The following is a 7,317-nucleotide window of genomic DNA, read 5'->3' as shown; positions in this document are numbered from 1 at the left end:
GCGTGAATGCGCTGGCTGCTTCGGAGCTGTTTGAATTGCTGAGTATTTTGTAGTTTTTCGCTATCATTGAAGCTTGGTAGCTTCAGCAGATCTCTCAGCGGAATATATCTTATACTTAAATTCTTATTCTGCATAGGGGCTCTGATAATGTATATACTTCTGAAGAGATTGTGGGTCTATGTAAATATTTAATCTTCTGCTATAGATCTAAGATCTGATTTTCTCTATTCTTATTGATAATAATGATTATGTCAGTGAAGCTCTTCATAGTAAATACTTAATCTGCAGTAAATATCAATTGTTGTTTAACTTTCACCTCAGTCTGTCACTGTGTATGCAAGGCCTCAATCTTGTTTAGAATTCTTGTACATATACAGAGCTTCAATTCCAGTTCAGTGATTTCAGCTGCTTTTCTTACTGTTTTAAGTAAACTCTCTGAGAGGTTCTGCATATCTTTCAGTTCAGGTAGCAGAGAAGAATGTTATTCATATTAGCTAGAAGAGATATTTATTTCAGTGATTTCTTATTAATCATACAATGTCTATTGTTATATCACTATATCACTGTATTATTATATTACTATATCATTCTATCACTATATTATTATATGATTTCTGTTATCATTGTATAACTCTGGTGATGATCATCTCTCTCTTTTTATTTCTTTGAGTGAAGAGTGATCTTCTTTGAATCTGATTCACTGCTTCTATTTCTTTTCTCATATCTCATCTATTCACATACATGGCATTCATCTGAGTGTGAAGTTTTCTCTCATCAAGTGAAGCAGCATCAATCAGATGCTCTTTCACTTATCACTCTTTATACACTATCTTTTGAGATGTTCTAGGATCACACTGACATGATAACTACAAATCACTTCATAGATGAAATTATCACATTCTGGAGAAGCCTGTGCTTCTTATCAGTTTTTAGACATGCTATCAGATGTGATTCAAAGGTTGCTTAAGCCAGTGTATAATTACAGGTGTATGCTGGCTTCTTATATATTGTAATATCATATGCTAAATTAATTAGCGGCCGCTAGGGCCCCTTTACACTTGTACGCGTACGCTAGTAGTTCAGAAGCGGCCGCGTTATTATCCGACGGTCGTACGTTCTTCCGAATCACAGACTAGTCTAAACTCAGATTATGCATGATTTCATAAGACTGCTAACACTGTAAGAAATCATTGATACATCTGATGTGACAGACAATGATAATGAGCTTCAGAAGTAAATAACATCATGTCTTATTTCAGATACTGTTCAAAAGATTTATAATAATGAAGTTAAAAGTGTTTTCAGTACTGTAAATAATTTATTATCTCAAATGTCTGTTATTAATACACTTTCTGTGCATAGAACACATTTTCAGCAGTTGAGTGCTATTTTTGAAAATGAGAACACTATTGCAGAAACTATGAGAGTTTATAAGAAGATATTTAATGATTTTCTTGATTTATTAAGAGATTATACAGCATTTTCAACTCATCTCTTTTCAGTGTATGAAGATGCTTTGACTACAAAACTCATTTGATCAGTCAAGATAAAGTAGTTAAAATCTACAGATATCTTTGAATAGTACAACTGACTTTATTCTATTTCTGAATGATTTTATATTTAAATGAATCTACTCTTTATTATTATTCATACTTATGTTGAAGCTGAAGTCTCTGAGAAGACTCATCACTGTATTCAGTTCAATCTCACTTATTAAAACTGAAATTCTATGACTGCTGTCAATTCAAAATATCATCTTCTTAAGTCAGTAATTTCTCAGAGCTTTATATCTTGAAGTCTTGCTCTATTTTATACTATCATACAATATTGAGATTATTCAGTTAGCAATCTTAAGCACTCAGAAGATATCAATTCTATTATATAACAGCTTAGTTCTTCACAGTATCTTCAGCTTATTGAAGATGTATACATCAAAGTATTTACTCTTAATATCTGAAATGAAATCAACTCTCAAATCTCTCAGCTTACTTAAGATATTGAATTCTGTATCATGTGTCATCTTCTTCAAGAATATGAATTATTCATTTAAATACACTATACTATTAAGTATGATGATATTGAACTTCTTGAGTAGTTTATTCTATCTCTGATTATCTTCTTTCTTAATGCTAGTCAATATAATTATGTCACTGAGATGCTTTATTATTTTTGAATACTTCAATCTGTTAAAATCTCTTCTCTGTATTAAGTGATTATAACTGCAGATCTTATCAACTGATCTGAAAAACTCAGCTTCTTCAAAGCAATTGATCTAGATATGAAACATCTCAATGATAGCTGTAAGCTGAAGATGAAATACTATAAAAATTTAATAAAGAATATCTATCTTATATTTGATCAAGTCTGTCTATCAAATACATGAGTTTATCAGCTATAGCAGATTTTAGAGTCTATCTTTAAGCATTCACTTACTGAGAAATATACAAGTGCTATTACTAAGCTTGAGATATTCTCTACTGCTAGAAGTCTATTGAAGAATGATTATATCTCATCTTAAGATTTACTTTTACTACTAAAGAAATGTATATTTAACTTCTTAAATATACTTTTGATTGAAGTGAAAGATCTGAAGAAGAAGATTAAGCACTTTAATTAAGTATGAATTCAGCAGCAGTTGATTATAATGAACTTGAATTTAAATGATATGATTATTGATGCTGAAGTTGAGTCTTATTTTAAGAAATTCAATGATAATATAGAGTAAGATTCTATTTTCATTGAAAATACACTATCTTTATCTACTGTAAATAATCTATCTGATACTTTAAAAACAATTCTGAAGAAGAATAACTAAAATTGATGAATATACTGAAGCTTTACTTACTTTATCTTTCTTTAATATACAATGTTACATTTTCACTGATAAATATATTAATAATAGAACTTCTGCATTGTTCTGTCAACTTATGAGTCAATTAAATATCAAGATTTAAAATAAATATGACTAACATCTGACAAATTTTATTTTTGAGATATTATTTTTTAATATTAACTAATTTATATTTACAACTGATACTTGTAAAGAATATCTGTATAGAATCTTCAACATATTTATTCATATGAATTACTTATTTATTAGAGTTTTACTTGAAATCTTCTTCATAAAGCAGAGCAGTATAAATAAAATAAGAATCTAAATTATCAGAGCACTGCTTTCTAATGAAGAAGAAGATAATTTCTTTGACAGTAACTGATATAATTATGTTAGTGAGAATGTATCAGAATTCTTAAGCTTGTATTTAAAGATGCTATACCTGCTCTTGTATGCAATAACTTGATAGTAAGAATAAGAATTTCTGAACTTAGCTATCTGAGCTCTTCTCTTCTCAGAGTATACTCAACATTTCTTATTATTCTTTTGACAGACAGTACATCTATTCTTTTCCAGCAGCTGCTCACTCAGCTCTATCTTTATTAATCAGTTAATATAATCTCATACTCTCTGCTTCTGTAGAGAGAAGTAATGAAACTTCTTATAAAAGACTGATCATCATTTCTCTGATTTCTGAGGCTGATAGAATGATGAGCTCTTACTTATCATTCAATTTCAATCTCATCTTGACTGGCTTGTCAGCTGTGCCTGCTCTCAACAGATACAGCTGATGAACAGAGTGTTGAGAGAAAGAAGAATGTTATATGATATTATTAACAGTGACAGCAGCAGCAGAGAGGAGAGAGTGCTTAATATAAGAGACAGCTGAAAGAGCAGAAGAGATGAGCTCATCAGTACAGAGAGCAGAGAAGGTCATAATAACTCTGAGAAGAAGAAGAAAAAGCTAATATAATATATCAGTGATTGATTCTTTCTCTATCACATATATCTCATTCATATTCATATTACTTACTTAATTGATTTCAATGAAACTTCTTTCTCTGCAAAGAATAGAGAAGAGAAGAAGTCTGAGAAAGAGAGAGAAGAATAAGAGTAAGAGCTACTATATAATAATATTAGCTTCTTATTCTCTTATCATATTACACTCATTTAGAGGGAGCTTTTCACATCTATCTAAACAAGTTCAGCTCATCATCTTCATTCTTTAAAGAAGAGAGAGAAGTCTCAGACACTTTCTCACTCTCATTCTCACAGATAAGAGTGAGAGCAAGAATGAGAGCAGAGAGACAAGAGCAGGCACAGATGCAGATATGAGAAAAAGAACTAATTATCAGAGTTAGTATTTCATTTCATTCTTATTATACTTTTCATGCTGAATAGATATATACAGTGAATGATGAACTTCATCAGAGCAGAGTTATTCATATGAAATAGCTGCAGCAGCAGCAAGTATGTTCTTTTCACTGATAAGAAAGCAGAGTGAGTGCATTTACATTAATGTTGCAGAGAGAAGAAACATTATATTGATTTTTTTGAATTATAAAGAAGAAGAAAAGAAGAAGAGAAGAAGAGAAGAAGAGAAAGAAAGAAAAAAAAGATTTAAAAATGTCAGTATAGTATTATTCATTTCTTCTTTAATATAGTGAATTTATCTTCTCACTGATTAACTAATTTAATAGACTCAGAAGTTCACACAATTTCAAAGAAATTCACAGATGTTTACAAAAGATCAGTGAAGTTAAAAAAAGATCAAAGATCTTATTGTCTTACAGTATTATCTTATAGTATCAATTCTCTTAAAGATCTTATCATCTTGCAGTATCAATTCTCTCAAAGATCTCATTGTCTTACAGTATCAATTCTCTCAAAGATCTCATCATCTTACAGCATCAATTTTCTCAAAGATCTCATTATCTTGCAGTATCAATTTTCTCAAAGATCTCATCATCTTATAACTGTATAATGATCAGTATTTTCTTATTCTCATTCTTTACTAGTAATGAGAAGCTTTACATACTCTTCAAGCTATATACTGTTTTTCTCAATCTCATTAATTCAGAAGTTCATAAGAGACAGAGAACATGATAATTATAAAATTTAATAATACTTTTTTAATTGATCTCATATCATCTGTGAATGCTATACTTCTTTTCTTATTCAATGCAGTTACACTTGAACTGCTTTCAGACTACAGTCTTGAGTATATGAACTGCTAGAGTAAGATGCTATTTGAAGCTTATTAAGCTTAGAAGAAAATCTTTGACAGTTGTTAAGTCAGTTATATAAGCTATATTTACTTTTTGAAGTGAAGTTCATATCTTTAAGATATCAAGATTTAAGTGAGAAAACAATCTCATTATTCTACAGTATCTGAGTTCACACATTGATTATCTTTAAAAGATAGTTTCAGATTAGAAAGAAGCTGAGGTTTCATAATTATTATAGACTCAGAAATCTTTAAGTTATAGTTATTAAGAACTTTATCAGTTATGTGAGCAAGATTGAGTTTTAACTCTTCAACTGCTTTGTAATATTCAATCAGATGTATAATAGCAAATTTGATCATTAACACAGTTTACAGCTTATTAAGCTTAAAAGAAAATCTTTGATAATCACACAGTAGAATTGAAAGAATAGTATCTCATTGATCATTTAAAATAAAGAAAAAAATAAAAAGGAAAAGAAAGAAGATATTAAGAGAAATAAAAATAAAAATAAAAATAAAAATAAAAGTAAAAGTAAAAGTAAAAACAGTAACAGTAATAGAATACAAAGCTATTTCTTAATAATTCTCTTATCAATCTTACAGTTAACAGAATTCACTGAGTATAAAGAAAAACTCATTAACAACTTCTCATTGAAAAAACAGCTTATATTATACAAGTTAATATTGTGATCTATACTGATAACAATCTGAAGATCTTCTTCAATAAATGATTTCAGTATATAATCATGATAGAACCTGATCAATCAGTTATTTATCATCAGTATACTCTGCAACTTCTTTATAATATAATAATAATTATTATTATCTTCTTACTTATAATACATTATCTTCTATAATCTTTTAATATAATATTTCACAATGATATAAGACTCTCTGAAGATCTATAATAATATCTATTAATATCTAAGCTTTCTCTAGAAATATAGTGAACATACAGTATAGTATATTAAATTATAAAAATGATAATTATTACATGTCTTTCTAACATCAGAAACAATACATTTATACAACAGCTCAAATTCAGTTATATAAAGATAGTATGTATAGATCTTCTCAGACTTTGTTATATAGTAAGTATTATAATGAGTTTTGAGAACAGTGAACTTAAGCTTATGAGTAGATATTATTATTTGACTAAATCATTTAGTTAGAGATTGATTTATACATTATCTATAATTAAGATTTAACTTACTTTCATTGTATTAAAGAACAGACAGGTGAGTGAAGCAGTAGAAGCAGCAGCAGAGACAGTGACAGATGATGTGATAGAGAGATTTTCACATTGATAAGTAAGTAGATTATTACTGATTGAAAGAAAGATAAAGAAAATGAAGTAAGAAGCTCATATTTATACTTATAATATAAATAAATAATATATAAGTAAGTTAATAATGTCTAGATAAGTATATTTTTATTCATTTTTATAACTCTATAATTCATGATTAATTCAGAAGTTAGTAGAAGTTATTAGAAATTATAAGAAGTTTACAGAAGATTTATTATAGAAAATATCTAACTACTTAATAGTGTTATTTTCTATAGAGAAGTTGTCTCTTTCTCTGTGAGAAGAAGTTTAAACACAGTTAAAATAAGATATCTTTATAAATATAATATCTGTGTTTATATTTTTTTTATTAAATAATGTTTATTTGCAGAGAATTTGAATATCAATACTATTATTATTACTTTATCACTTGAATGAAGTATGAACTTGAGCAGTTATAGATATATGAACTTGTGAACTTGAAGAAGAATGAACTCAGAGACTTGAAGAAGAAGTGAACTGCAGAGTAGTGAAAGCACTGATAATAGATATGATTAGAGTAGTAGAGACTTCAGCAGCAGTAACAGCAGCTGAAAGAGCTGTAGAGATCTTAGTGAAAATCTTATTAAGTTACTATACTCTTTTTACTGTGTATTGAGCAGTTATTCAGGTCAGATTATTATCTTTTATATATTATATAGCTGTGAGCTGCTGAGCTGCTGTTATTTCACTAATTAAATCACTACTTAATATTTCAGTAGATACTGCTATCTCTGCTACTCTCTTCCTGTTTCTGATTGTCTGATATTAATGTCTTTCTATGAGAATAGCTTTATACACTTTATTTACAGCTGTAATTTGACTTGATAGAAAGCTGTGAAGCTAATCTTCAAATTCATCTCAATAGCTTCAAGTCTGAAGAAGACTGACAGCATTATATAATTCATTTCAATTGAATTGAAAGATAGATAT

This window comes from Blastomyces gilchristii (assembly GCF_000003855.2).
Source record: "Blastomyces gilchristii SLH14081 genomic scaffold supercont1.24, whole genome shotgun sequence".
Taxonomy (NCBI): Eukaryota; Fungi; Ascomycota; class Eurotiomycetes; order Onygenales; family Ajellomycetaceae; genus Blastomyces; species Blastomyces gilchristii.
The sequence above is the reverse complement of the archived record's forward strand: the minus strand, read 5'-3'. Positions refer to the sequence as shown.